We start from the raw sequence: 13,326 nt of genomic DNA on the forward strand, positions 1-13,326 counted from the left end.
GTCTTCTTTCCACCTGGCCCGTAACTGAGTATATTGAAACCAGTTTTGAACAACCTTCTCTTCTCGCAAGAGGCTATATGATTTCAAACACCAGACATTTCTTTCCAAACTTAGGATCTCCTTGTACGTAGTCACATCATGTTTGAAGCCAGCATGTATATTTTCTATTGCATGTTTTGGAATTGCCCACAGTGGTATCTTGCAATCTAACTTATGTCTATACTTCTTCCAAACTCTCAGCAATGCCTGTCTTAAAATATGCACTCTAAACACATTGTCTACCTTCTTGTCATACAACAAATATGCATGCCAGCCAAACAACAAATCATGGCCCTCAAGATTTAATAATCTCTCTTGTGTCAAATTAATCCAATCACTTATTCCTACTAATGCAGCAGCTTCATAATATAGTTTAAAATTGGGCATTTTAAGGCCACCTCTCTCACAAGTATCCTGCATAATCTTAAGTTTAACTCGTGGCTTTTTCCCTGCCCACACAAATTTATTGATACCTCGCTGCCATTCCTCCAAATTAGAATCTTTCTTAAGAATAGGTATCATTTGAAATAAAAATAAAAATTTAGGCAGGACATTCATTTTCACTGCTGCAATCCGTCCCAACAAAGACAATTGCAATTTTTCCCAACTCTCCAATTCTTTTTGAATTTTCCCCCATAGTTTTTCATAATTATTTTTATATAACTTTGTATTAGAGGGCGACAAAAGCACCCCCAAATATTTAACCCTTTTGACAATCTCAAATCCAGTTAATCCTTCTAAGAGAGCCTTTTGCGAAACTGTCATATTTCTGGCCAAAATTTTGGTTTTCTGTATATTAACTTTAAATCCAGAAACCTTCCCATATTGTGTTATTATCTCCATCAGGTCCACAACAGAGTTCTCTGGCTGGGTCACTGTAACAACCAGATCATCTGCGAATGCTCTCAATCTATAATCCTGATCTCTAATTTGTATCCCCTTAATTTTTTCCGAATTCCGTATTTTAACCAATAATATCTCTAATGTTAACACAAATAACAAGGGCGATAATGGACACCCTTGCCTTGTGCCCTTCTCAATATTACATGCCTCTGTCAGGCTATTATTAACTATAATTCGGGCAGTTTGTTTTTGATATAATGCCCTAATCGGTTGCAAAAAATTTTCCCCAAAATCCATTTTGTCTAAAACTTTCAACAAAAATTGCCAATTCAATTGATCAAAAGCTTTTTCAGCATCTAAAAAAATTAGCGCCGCAGAGATCTGGTTGTTCCTTTCCAAAAACTCTAACACATCAACTATATGCCTCACATTATTTTTCATTTGCCTACCACTAATAAACCCCGTTTGGTCCCCATGAATCACCTGTTGCAGAACCCTCATCAGTCTATTAGCCAAAACCTTAGCAAATATCTTGTAATCTCTATTTAAAAGCGATATCGGTCTGTAATTTTTAACTTGAGTAGCATCTTGGTCTTCCTTCGGAATCAAGGAAATAAAAGCTGTTCTCCAAGACGGTGGCACCTTTCCCCCCCTCTGGATTGTCTGGAACAGTTCCTTTAACGGTTTTATCATCTCTAATTGCAAATTTTTGTAATAGGCCGCAGTCAAACCATCCGTACCTGGTGCTTTATCCACCTTCAGTTCCTTAATTGCTGTAAAAATTTCTTCTTCTGTAATCAATTGATTAATCCCCTCTTTTTGTACTTGCGTAAGAACCGGGATGCTAGCATTCTCCAAATATATATCAATGTCTTTTTCATTAATTTTCTCCTTAGCATATAATTTAGAATAAAAATCCACAAATGCGTCCTTGATAAGGTCCTGTTGAAACACAACCCTTCCTTTATGCTCAATCTTATCAATATTAGAAGCCCTTTGTTTTTTCCTCAATCTATAAGCTAACCATCTACCTGGTTTATTAGCGTTGCAAAAAGTATTATGCCTGGCAAACCGCAGATTGGTTGCCACTTGGTCAGCCATTAATTTATCAAATTGTCCTCTTAACAATTTAATAGCCTCCTTAATCTTCACATCCTCTGAGTTCAAAATCAAAGCCTTTTCTTTTTCCTTTATTTCATTCTCCAGTTCTTTCCTTCTAGCTTCCACAGCACGTCTATGTTTATTATTCATATATATCAACACCCCTCTCATGTAGGCCTTGCTAGCATCCCAAACCATATCCATAGAGGTACCCTTGTTCATATTAATTTCAAAAAAATCCTTCATCCGCTGTTTGCATTCTTCCACATTTCTCTGATTTCTAAACAAATTCTCATTTACGCGCCACGAGCGCCTGTCCCTTTTCTCCTTATCAATCTCTAACCAAACTGGACTATGATCAGAGATAGTTCTTGCACAAATCTTCACCTTTTTAGTCCTCAAAAAAAATTCATTAGTCAACAAAATAAAATCAATCCTCGAAAAAGATTGATGTCTATCAGAATAAAAAGTGTAATCCTTTTCCTGCAGATGTCTCTCACGCCAAATATCTCGCAGTTCCAAGTCATCCTTCATTTCAAAAAAAGATTTAGGCAGTCTAGCATGACTTGGAATGCGTTTAAAAGCTCCAGCCTTGTCCATCTGTACATCCAAAACACCATTCCAATCCCCCATAAAAATAAAAGATTTATAATCCAACTGGGTAAGCTTTGTGTGAAGTAAACTAAAAAAGTCAGCTTGTTGTTGATTAGGTGCATATAATCCAACTAAAAGCGTCTTTTTACCTTCTAGCAGCAGCTCTATCATAACGTATCTTCCATGCTTATCTGCTTCAATTAAGTCTGCTGTTAAGGCACTTTTAACATAAACAACCACTCCATTTTTCTTATTCATTGCAGAAGCAACAAATTGCGTACCCAACCTTGAGTTCAATAAATACTTTTGATCCAAGACTCTAATATGCGTTTCTTGCAAGCATACAACATCTATCTTGAATTGTTTTAAATATTGAAAAACTTTCTTCCTCTTCTGTGGTGAATTTAGTCCATTAACGTTCCAAGTTAAAAATTTAGTTGCCATGCATATCCTCCCAAAGCTCTTGGAGCACAGCTTTGATAGGACTATCTTCTTTAGGCCGTGCTCCTCCCACTGCTTGGCTGTAAGTACGTTGTGGAGATTCCAAAGACTTTTGCTGGTCTTGTTCTTTTATTTTCTTTGCTCGTTTTAAAGCAGCACGCGTTACCCTTTGCTCTCTAGGATCATCCAAAGAAGTTATAGCTTGATCTCCTCCAGCACCATTTTCCTCTACTTCAGCCTCTTGATGTTCTCCTTCTCCAGATCCCTTTGCAGCTTCCAGAAGTGTTAATGGGGTTGCTTTTAAAACGTTATTGTAGAAATCACGCGCTTGCTTCACAGTAATCAGCCGGTACCTTTTACCTTCATGCATCACCATCAACCCATCTGGAATCTCCCATCTGAACCTTATATCTCGTTGCTTGAGCTCTTGCACAAGAAATGTAAAGTCTTTCCTTCTCCTTAAAATCTTTGGAGGAATTTCTTTTAAAACCAAGACTTCTTGATCAGCAATCACAACTTTAGCATCATAGGCAGCTTGTATAACTTCATCTCTAATTTCTCTTTTTGCAAAGTAGACCACCACATCTCTAGGCAACTTTCTCTGTCTAGCAATCCATGAATTCACACGGAACACTTTATCCATAGCTTCTCTTATTTCAGATGCTGGCTGTTTCAATACCACTTCGAGAGCCTCAGAAACCAGCTGCTTTAAGTCTTCCTTAATATTCTCTTTTAAGCCTCTGATTCTAACAGCAAACTGCATCTGGTAATATTGAGCAAGACTTAATTCCCTTTCCATTTTGTCTCTTAAATCTTCATTCTCCCGTACTTTTGCTTCTAATATGGCATTCTTTTGAGTCAAATCATCCACTTTTTCATCCAAATCATCCACACATTCCGCCACTTTATGCACTGAAGACAAAATGTCTACCTTCATCACGCTGAACTTCTGTTCCATCCTCTCTTCCATTCTCTCCTCCAGTTTCTCCAATTTCTCCTCCATCTGTGCAAATTTATCACCCATTGATTCCAAAATTACCTGGGCATGTTTATCCAGAGCATCTCGTAAGTCCTTCGGTGTCAATACATCAGGAGGGTGCAACGCCTGTAATGATGATTGTTGCACCGGAGAAGATCCGCCACATCTATTTTTCCCGTTTTTCCTCATTGCATGGATAATATATCACATTTTCCAAGTCCAAAGTCCATTCTGATGTCACTGCTAAACAGTTGAATTGTGTTGAGTATTGATTCATGTTCAGTGTGGCTTTTCACATACAGTTTTAAGTCATCCATGTATAGTAGATGGTTTATCTTGCCATGCTGGCTTGAGATGTGTTATCAGAATGGACTTCGGACTTGGAAATTGTGCTATATTATCCATGCAACAAGGAAAAATGGGAAAAATAGAAGGAATAGAACTGGGAAATGGAAGTATTGTGAAAGCACTAGCAAAGGATGATGATTACAAATACCTAGGTATATTGGAAGCAGATAACATCTTGAATGGAAAAGTCAAAGAGTCAACACAAAAGGAATACATCAGAAGAGTCCGAAAAATACTAAAATCAAAGCTGAAAGCTGGAAATATAATTAAAGCCATTAATACATGGGCAGTCCCAGTGATACGCTACCCAGCTGGAATTATCAACTGGACTTTGGCTGAATTGGAACACCTAGACCGGAAAACGCGTAAACTTTTGAACATGCACCATGCTCTACATCCACGAGGTGACATCGACAGGTTGTACCTGCCAAGAAGAATAGGGGGCAGAGGGCTACTGCAAATCCAACAAACTGTAGAAGAAGAAAAACGAAGTTTGAATGACTATGTGAATCAAAGTACAGAAAAATTGCTGCAGGCTTTGAAAACAGAGAGCATTATAAAAATAACAGAAACAAAGGCAGAATATAAGGAAAAACGGCTGGATGACCGATTAAATAGATGGAAAACCAAAGCTTTGCATGGACAGCATTTGAAAAACATTGAAGGAAAATGTGATAACAGCTTGACATGGGCATGGCTTAAGATGGGAACGATCAAGAAAGAAACAGAAGGCTTAATACTGGCTGCTCAAGAACAAACACTACAAACTAATGCCATGAAAGCGAAGATACAAAAATCTACTGACAATTCAAATTGCCGACTTTGCAATGACAAAGTTGAAACTGTTTCACATTTAATATGTGAGTGCAGCAAAATCGCGCAAACTGATTACAAAGCTAGACATGACCGAGTTGCTAAACTAATCCACTGGGCATTGTGTAAAAAATACGATTTGCCTGTGTCCGAAAAGTCGTGGGAACATAGGGTGGAAAAAGTTGTCGAGAATGAAAGGGTGAAGATCTTGTGGGACTTCCAAATACAGATACAGACAGATCGCCATTTGGAACACAACACGCCAGATATCGCAGTCGTAGAGAACCAAAGCATACAGCTAATTAATATCGCTGTACCAGGAGATGCCAGAGTCGAAGAAAAAAACCTGGAAAAAATTATGAAATACCGCAACCTGGCCATCAAAACTGCACAATTATGGATGAAACGTGTAACAGTGATACCCATTGTCATCGGGGCACTGGGAACTATGTCCAAAAACTTTGCAAAATATATCAAGAAATTGCAGCTTCCTGCAATAACTCCAGCAAAGCTACAAAAACTGCGCTACTCGGAACATCTTACATTTTAAGGAGATACCTGGTTGATACCTAGGATGCTGGCAGCAACCCATGTCAACCATTAGTGCCAATCAATTTGAGTGTTCAGTTGACTGAGTTTCATGTTTAATGAATAAAAGTTATATAATAATAATAAAGTTGGAAGGGACCTTGGAGGTCATCTAGTCCAATCCCCTGATCAGACAGGAAACCCTATACTATTTCAGACAAATGGCTGTCCAGTCTCTTCTTAAAAACCTCCAGTGTTGGAGCATTCACAGCTTCTGGAGGCAGGTTTTTCCACTGGTTAATTGTTCTAATTGTCAGGAAATTTCTCCTTAGTTCTAGGTTGCTTCTCTGTTTGCTTAGTTTCCATCCGTTGCTTCTTCTCTTGCCTTCAGGTCCTTTGGAGAATAGGTTGACTACCTCTTCTTTGTGGCAACCCCTGAGATATTGGAACACTGCTATCATGTCCCCCCTCGTCCTTCTCTTCATTAAACTAGACATACCCAATTCCAGCAACCGTTCCTTATATGTTTTAGCCTCCAGTCCCCTAATCATCTTTGTTGCTCTTCTCTGTACTCTTTCTAGAGTCTCAACATCTTTTTTACATTGTGGTGACCAAAACTGGATGCAGTATTCTAAGTGTGGCCTTACCAAGGGTCTAAGATCCCTCTCACAGTTGCTACTATTGAGCAAGGTACCACCTACTGTAGTTTAGTGGTTCTGAGAACACATCCGCCAGTTCCTTGAGAACCTTGGGGTGTAATCCATCTGGTCCTGGTGACTTCAACTCGTCTAGGGTGGACAGGTGCTCACTTACCATTTTCTTGCCTATCTTAACTTGTGTTTTTATTCTGTTTTCATGGCACTATTTTTGATAGGTTGGTCTGTTTTTTTCCCTTTGTGTAAAGACAGAAGCAAAAAAACGAGTTAAAGAGTTCTGCTTTCTTGCTGTTGCTTGTCACCTTCTTGCCACTTTCACCTACAAATGGACCAATCATTTCCTTCACTTTTTTCTTGTTTTTTACATGTTGAAAGAAGCTTTTTTTGTTATTTTTGACTTTTGTCACAAGCCTTAGTTCATTATGAGCCTTAGCTTTCCCCATTTCATCTTTGCAGGCTCAGGGTATTTGCTGATATTCTGCCTTAGTAATGTGCCCCTCTTTCCACTTTTTACAAAAAATATATTTTATTAATATTTTAGAATAACAATCCCTAGTGCCTAGTAAACACTGTGTTGTTTGGGTTCATATATTTAAAAAAACAATAATAGTTAATTAACAATCAATAATGATTAATTTCTATAATAGTATTAATTGTAATTAATAGTATTTTTTCCTTGATCTTCCCTTCTTCCAATAATATTCTCCTTCATCAACAATAAACAAATATAGTTCTTAATATTTTCAATCCATACAAGTTTGGATATAATTTTTTTTGTATTTATACAAATAACAATAATGTCCATATATAGCATATTTTCTGGTTGACTTATGTTTCAATTGTATTTGTAAAGGTCATCTTATTAGGTCACTATGCATCCTGTTTTCAAAATTCTTATTTATACTTAATTTCCCTTCATTATTCAAGCCATTTCTTATCAGTCATAATTTTCTCAAAATTATCTACGTAAATTTCCAAGCTTTTTATTTACCTACACCACCCCAATATTTAAATATTTCATATATTTAAAAGATACTATACTACTTATGTGTCTTATAACATCCATCTATAGTCCTATAACATCTTTTCTGGTTGGCTTATGTTTCAATTATATTTGCAAAAATCACTTGTTAGGTCACTGTATGTCCTGTTTTCAAAATTCTTATTTAAGCATAATTTCCCCTCAGTATTCAGATCATTCTTCTCAGTCATTATTCTCTCCAAGTTAATTACCTTTAAATATCCAAAATTTTCATTCACATATATCATCCCAATATTTTTACATTTCATATATTATAAGAAATACTATACTACTTATATCTCTTATCCCTCTTACTATAGGGCCCCTTTATATCCAAAATTATCTATTCTTTTAACCATATTCAAACAAGTGTTTACTCATCTAGTACTCCATCTGATAAGATGACTCAGGTCTCTTGACTCTAAGTGTAGCCTTCTTCTTTTGCCAAGTTGCTTTACAAGTTAGTATATTTTGCTTGCCAGGGGGTTGTATTTTTGTAAGTATTGTTGGTAGTAAGAAGGATAAGTTGAGTAGGATGTACGCTTTTTGTCTCCCAGAATCTAGTGATTCTCCTGGCAGCTCTATATTCCATTTTGTTAAATCTTCTTTCTTATCCTCGAGTTTGTCTTGAAGTCCTGATGAATAAAAAATCTTTTCCATTTTCATTGTTGTGGCAAGATTTTGTAGATTTTTTTCTGTTTCTGTTAAGTTGTAGTTCTCTTCATTTGTAGCTTCCCTATTTAATTCACTTTCTTCTAGTTTGTGTTCTGTTATCTGATTTGTTTGTTCATTCTTTATCGTTGTTTTCTGAGAGTTTTTTAATTGTACGTTTAGATTGAAGATGTGCTCATTTATGTCATCAAAGTTGTTTTTGATCTCCTCGTGGTTTGAACCATTGTGTTGTGATTCAGGGTCAGCCTGTGGGTTCGGCAGTTGGGTCGGACGACTCAGAGGAGGAGGGGGGTGTTGAAGACCTTGCTGAGGGGGTTAAAGATCTTGCTGATGATAGCCCTCAGGCAGGCCCCTCCCACTTGGTCACCATGGAGACCCAGCTGTGTGAGCCTGACAGTGTGGATGAAGATGACCCACAGCTGGCCCTGTTCAAGGACGCCCGACGCAGGAGGCAGTCAAGTAGGAGTAAACAGAGGAAGGCTGTGGGGCTTCTCGGAAGGAGGCAGAGAGAGGCCACGCCCTGAACTCTTTATAAAGGGAATGTGTGGGGAGGGCTGGTTTGCTGAAAGCAACCGCTCAGATAGTGTTTCAAAGCTCCTGTATCTTGGTTCGTGTCTTGTTTGTTTTTTGTAGTAATAAATTTGGCAGACGTAATTCCAGCCTCTTGCCGTTTGTAAAGGGGTTGCCTTTTCTGCAGGGCCGGTAGCAGGCTGGTACAGAACACATTGTCATTTGAATCTGTCATAGCATTGCATAGATTTCCTCCTGGAAAGTATTTGTCTTATCTTGGAATATTGCTCCTGTAGATCTCTGATGTTCCAGGCTAAACCCTTCAGAAGGGGATATTAGATGTGGTTTCCTGTCACTTTTAGATAAGCATGGAATATCCCTTTTGTCTCCCCCCTCCAAATAATCTTTCACCAGTACCATAGTCTCAATAATTAGTCTTGTCAAACCAGCTAATTTGAATCCAAATAACTAAAACTTATATAGTTCTTATCTTTATATATGGTTTTTGTAACACAATGAGTTTCCAATTGTCAAGGCATCAGTGAAGGTAGTGTTTTATAACAGTTCTTCTATTCAGGGGTCAGTTATCAACCAGTCAGAATTACAGTCCAGAATGTTTAGCCACCTTAAAGCCTTCCAGAAAATTCCCCCCTAGAAGATTAGCCAAGAGTCATTTTTTTCTTTTTCTGCAGACACTTCTTGAGCTTATAGATGGCCCAGTATATTTTCTTTCTTTGTTCCCAGCTGTTTTCTATTTGGCTGAGGGTTATTAAAGCTCAAGGGAACAGATTATTCTTTGTTTCTGGGCATCTTGCCAGTTTCTGAGTTGGTATGCTCTAATTCTCCACTAGATGTCAGTAGTTGTTGATTTTCCAGCTTTTTCAAACAAAGAGTTATTTTTTATAGTTTCATCAAAACTCTTTAGAATGTAAAATCTTAACAGTTTTCTTAATTTTCAGATTTATCCAGACTATAATGTTATTCATTTCATTTCAGTATATTTCTTTCCCCCTTAAAAGTTAATTCACCACTTCTGTCTATGGAGGGGTGGGGATGTAGTCCCCTCCCTTCTCACTTTTGGAGGATTTCTTGCTTTGGGGATCTTTTCCAGGGAGGTGGTTATGAAATAGAAGAGAGAAGATTCATACTGTCACCCATTTCCAACCACGCTGTTCACTGTTGTTCTGGTTCATCATCTTGGACTTCAGCTGTTGGTAGCCTGGGCTAGACACTGATGTGCAGCTAGCCTACTTCTAGTCATTGCATTTCAGGGTCAGATTGGTCCTCAAAGCTGACATGGCATTGTGACTGTGCTGGATTGCATTCTAACTCAGGAGAGTGTCTGTCAGCGGGACTTGGAAATGGTGCCATAGGAATTTGGTAGCAATTCCAGTGTGAGTTGGCTCTGCAGTCCCTCTTATAATGTCCCCCTTCCCCATACTGTACCAGTAGCATATAATGGAAAGTTGTCTTTCTCCTCAAGTCCTTTAGTATTGGCAGAGGGCTGCAAACAGTTTTAAATAATCTTTTCTTTTAGCCCTTTGCCTTCGCTTCCTATCCCTTTCTCTGTTTTTTCCCCTGTCTTCCTCATTTAATCTTTTTCTTTGGTCATATATGAAGTTGGCAATCCATTGTAGTTCAGGGATTTCCTAAGATGAACAATTGAAAACTACTGCCTGAAAATGACTTTTCATGTCACTAGCAGATTGGTCTACAAATGTGGATGCTAGGATTCTTTGGTCCTTTTGATTAATATTCAGGTGCACATAAGCAACACCAGTTTCAAGGAGGCGCGCACAAAAGGTGTCCAGAGTTTCCTCCTCTTTTCAGACTGTATGCTGGAATTCAGACCACTTTAACGGTTTTCGTCCCAGCTCTTGTAAGGCTTCTAATAAATTTTCCTTTCCCCTAGTATATTCGTCCCAGTGGCTGGCTGTACTGTAGTATTATTATCAGCTTGAAGCACTTAGAGGAAAGAAATACTCACATGCATTTGTTGTTTGTCGACTTCAGTTCAGCGTTTAACACAATCATTCCCCAGCATCTAGTAGACAAACTGGGCCTTTTAGGCTTAAACACTCCTTTGTGCAACTGGATTCTTGATTTTCTTACCAACAGGCCCCAATATGTGAGAGTTGGAACAAATACCTGGTGAAGTGGGCACAGCAGCGCCTGCACTTTCTACGTCGCATGAGAAAAGCTCATCTTTCTTCCCCTGTTCTGACCACTTTTTACAAGGGGACGATTGAGAGCATTCTGTCATACAGCATCACAGTCTGCTTTGGAAGCATCACTGCTTCAGACAGTAAGGCGGTGCAGAGAGTGGTGAGGAGGGCCGAAAAGATCATTGGCAGTTCTCTCCCTCCCATCCAGGACATAGCACAGAAGCGTTGCTTGAATAGGGTCCTTAAGATTGTCTGGGACACTAAACATCCTCTTCATGACCTGTTTTCTTTGTTACCTTCTGGGAGGAGGCTTCGTGGTATCTGTAGCAGAACATCCAGATTCAACCATAGTTTCATTCCATACAGCATTAACCTTGTGAAGTTTCAGGCTTCCTCCTTCCGTTATATATTCAAGTTGGACAGTATTTAATATTTTATTGTTATGTATATGTAGGGGTGTGTGTCTATACATATGTTGTATGTAGTATGTTTTGGGTGTGTGTCATGTATGTGTCTCACTTTGAGAGCGGGCAACTAAATTTCATTTTTCATGTGCGCCATTGTGCCCACAGTAAAAAAAAAACAATAAAGATTATCTTATCTTACTTCCTTCTTTTCTGGTTCTGAAAGTTCAACCCAACAATACCAGTTGGGTAAGTGTGAAGGTTTTAGTTTTCCCCTTAGCCTTTTTAATATTTTATAAACAAAAGTCCCCTCATTTTGCCAAATTAAATTATCAGTCTCATACCATATCTTAGTCCAGTGATGGTGAACCTTTTAGAGACTGAGTGCCCAAACCGCAACCCAAAACCCACTTATTTATCGCAAAGTGCCAGGGCCACATCAGCATTGTGGTGCCCTCCGGGGAGAGGGGTGTGGCCCACTGGGTGCGTGTGACTGCGGTGGTCATGGCAGACAGGGTGAGCATGGCTGCTGTGGGTGTGGCCACCTCAATTGCTAAGCACATTGATTTGTGCTTCTTAGATTGTAAGCCGCCCTGAGTCTTTGGAAGAAGGGCAGGATATAAATGGGATAAAAAAAAATGTTGCTCGTGGGGGGGGACACCTGTGGGTGCCGGGCAGGGTTGGGGGAGATCCAGTGGGTATTTGGTGGGTGGGGTGGTGGGCAGGAGGCTCATCCTATGGGGTGAGGCAGGGGGCAGGGTGGGGGTGCCATTGCCGCAGGGCAAGGCAAGATGAGGCATAGGCTGGGGCGGCTGCTGCCTGACACCATCAGCCCCCGCACAGAGGACAGCGAGCACATGGGGGCCAATGGTGTCCATCAACAACCACAGCTTGCCAGCCCCTCAACTGGTGCACTCTGGGGCTCCACAGTCTGCTCCCAATAGAGGGCCAGCCCTCCAGCAGCAGGTGGAGTAGGGGAAGGGGGAGGCACGTGATGCAGACCGCCGGACACGCCTACTCCATCCCATCTGTTATTGCTTGCAATTGGAGAGCAGGTCACTGCTGGTCATCTTGGCCCCCTCGCAGATCTTGCCCTTGGCCTGTGCATGGAGCCTGTTCCCCTCACGCACCTGATGCACCTTGGCCCCGCCTCGGGCCACCATGTTGGCCTAATGGACCTGCAGGAGCTGCTGGCAGCAGCAGCATGCGTGCCCACAGAGAGGCCTCTGAGTGCCACCTCTAGCACGCATGCCATAGGTTCACCACCACTATCTTAGTCCATTCTTCAATTCTGTGTATATTGCTTTTTCATTTACCACCTGAACAGGTAATTTCCTATTATCCCAGGTGTCTAGCAACCTTCACAATGGAGAGGTTGGAGAAATGTGCAAAGCCAAAGTTCTCATTTCCTTTTTCCCTACCTGACATGTGTGTGCCTGCTCAGTTTGGGGTGTATGGGTACACCCAAGGCGACATCCTAAGCAAGATACTGAGCTCCTCTATCTTTACCCGCCAATCAGTTTTCAAACCTTTCACTTGTAAGGACTGTTACTGTATATTTGAAATGGTACAGGCACCTCCATCCTGCTAGTCACTTTTGAGCAGAACTCCTCACTCATGAGGACTTTCTATTAAAAAGTATGGGTGCCTCCTTATATATTTATTTTGGCTTTACTATGGAATCAGACTGGCAATCACCCAGATAAAAACTTGTGCACCCACTTTATTTTTCCACATGCAACCTACTGTGATTCACAGCCCCTTGGTGTGCCAATCCTCCTTGCTATACAAAATCTTTTGGTCCTAGCCAGGTGAGGCTAGCAAGATTCGAGTGGGGGGCAGCTAGGAAAGGCACAAATGACACATGTGGAGATTCTCAGTCATCCAGGTCATAGTTGTCTCAAAGGGTTTTGTTTGTTTGTTTTTAAAGCAACTGGACTGTTTTTTTCCTTGAGGAATAAGAAAACTTTTTGCTTCTTATTCAAGAAGCTTCATCAGCTCTGATGGTAGGGGAATGGAAGGATAGGTACTGACAGTTGAGACTTGATGGGGGGAGGGATGGAAGGATAGGTACTGATAGGATGGTGGGGGAGATGGAAGGATTGTATTTGATTGATTTAGTCCCTGATGCGCCTCTCCCAGTGGGGCATTTGTACTCCATGTCGGACCCCGAGTTGGCTGCATTGTGGGACTTTCTGGAGAAGAATTTGGC

This window comes from Vipera ursinii, assembly GCF_947247035.1.
Source record: "Vipera ursinii genome assembly, chromosome: W".
Classification (NCBI taxonomy): Eukaryota; Metazoa; Chordata; class Lepidosauria; order Squamata; family Viperidae; genus Vipera; species Vipera ursinii.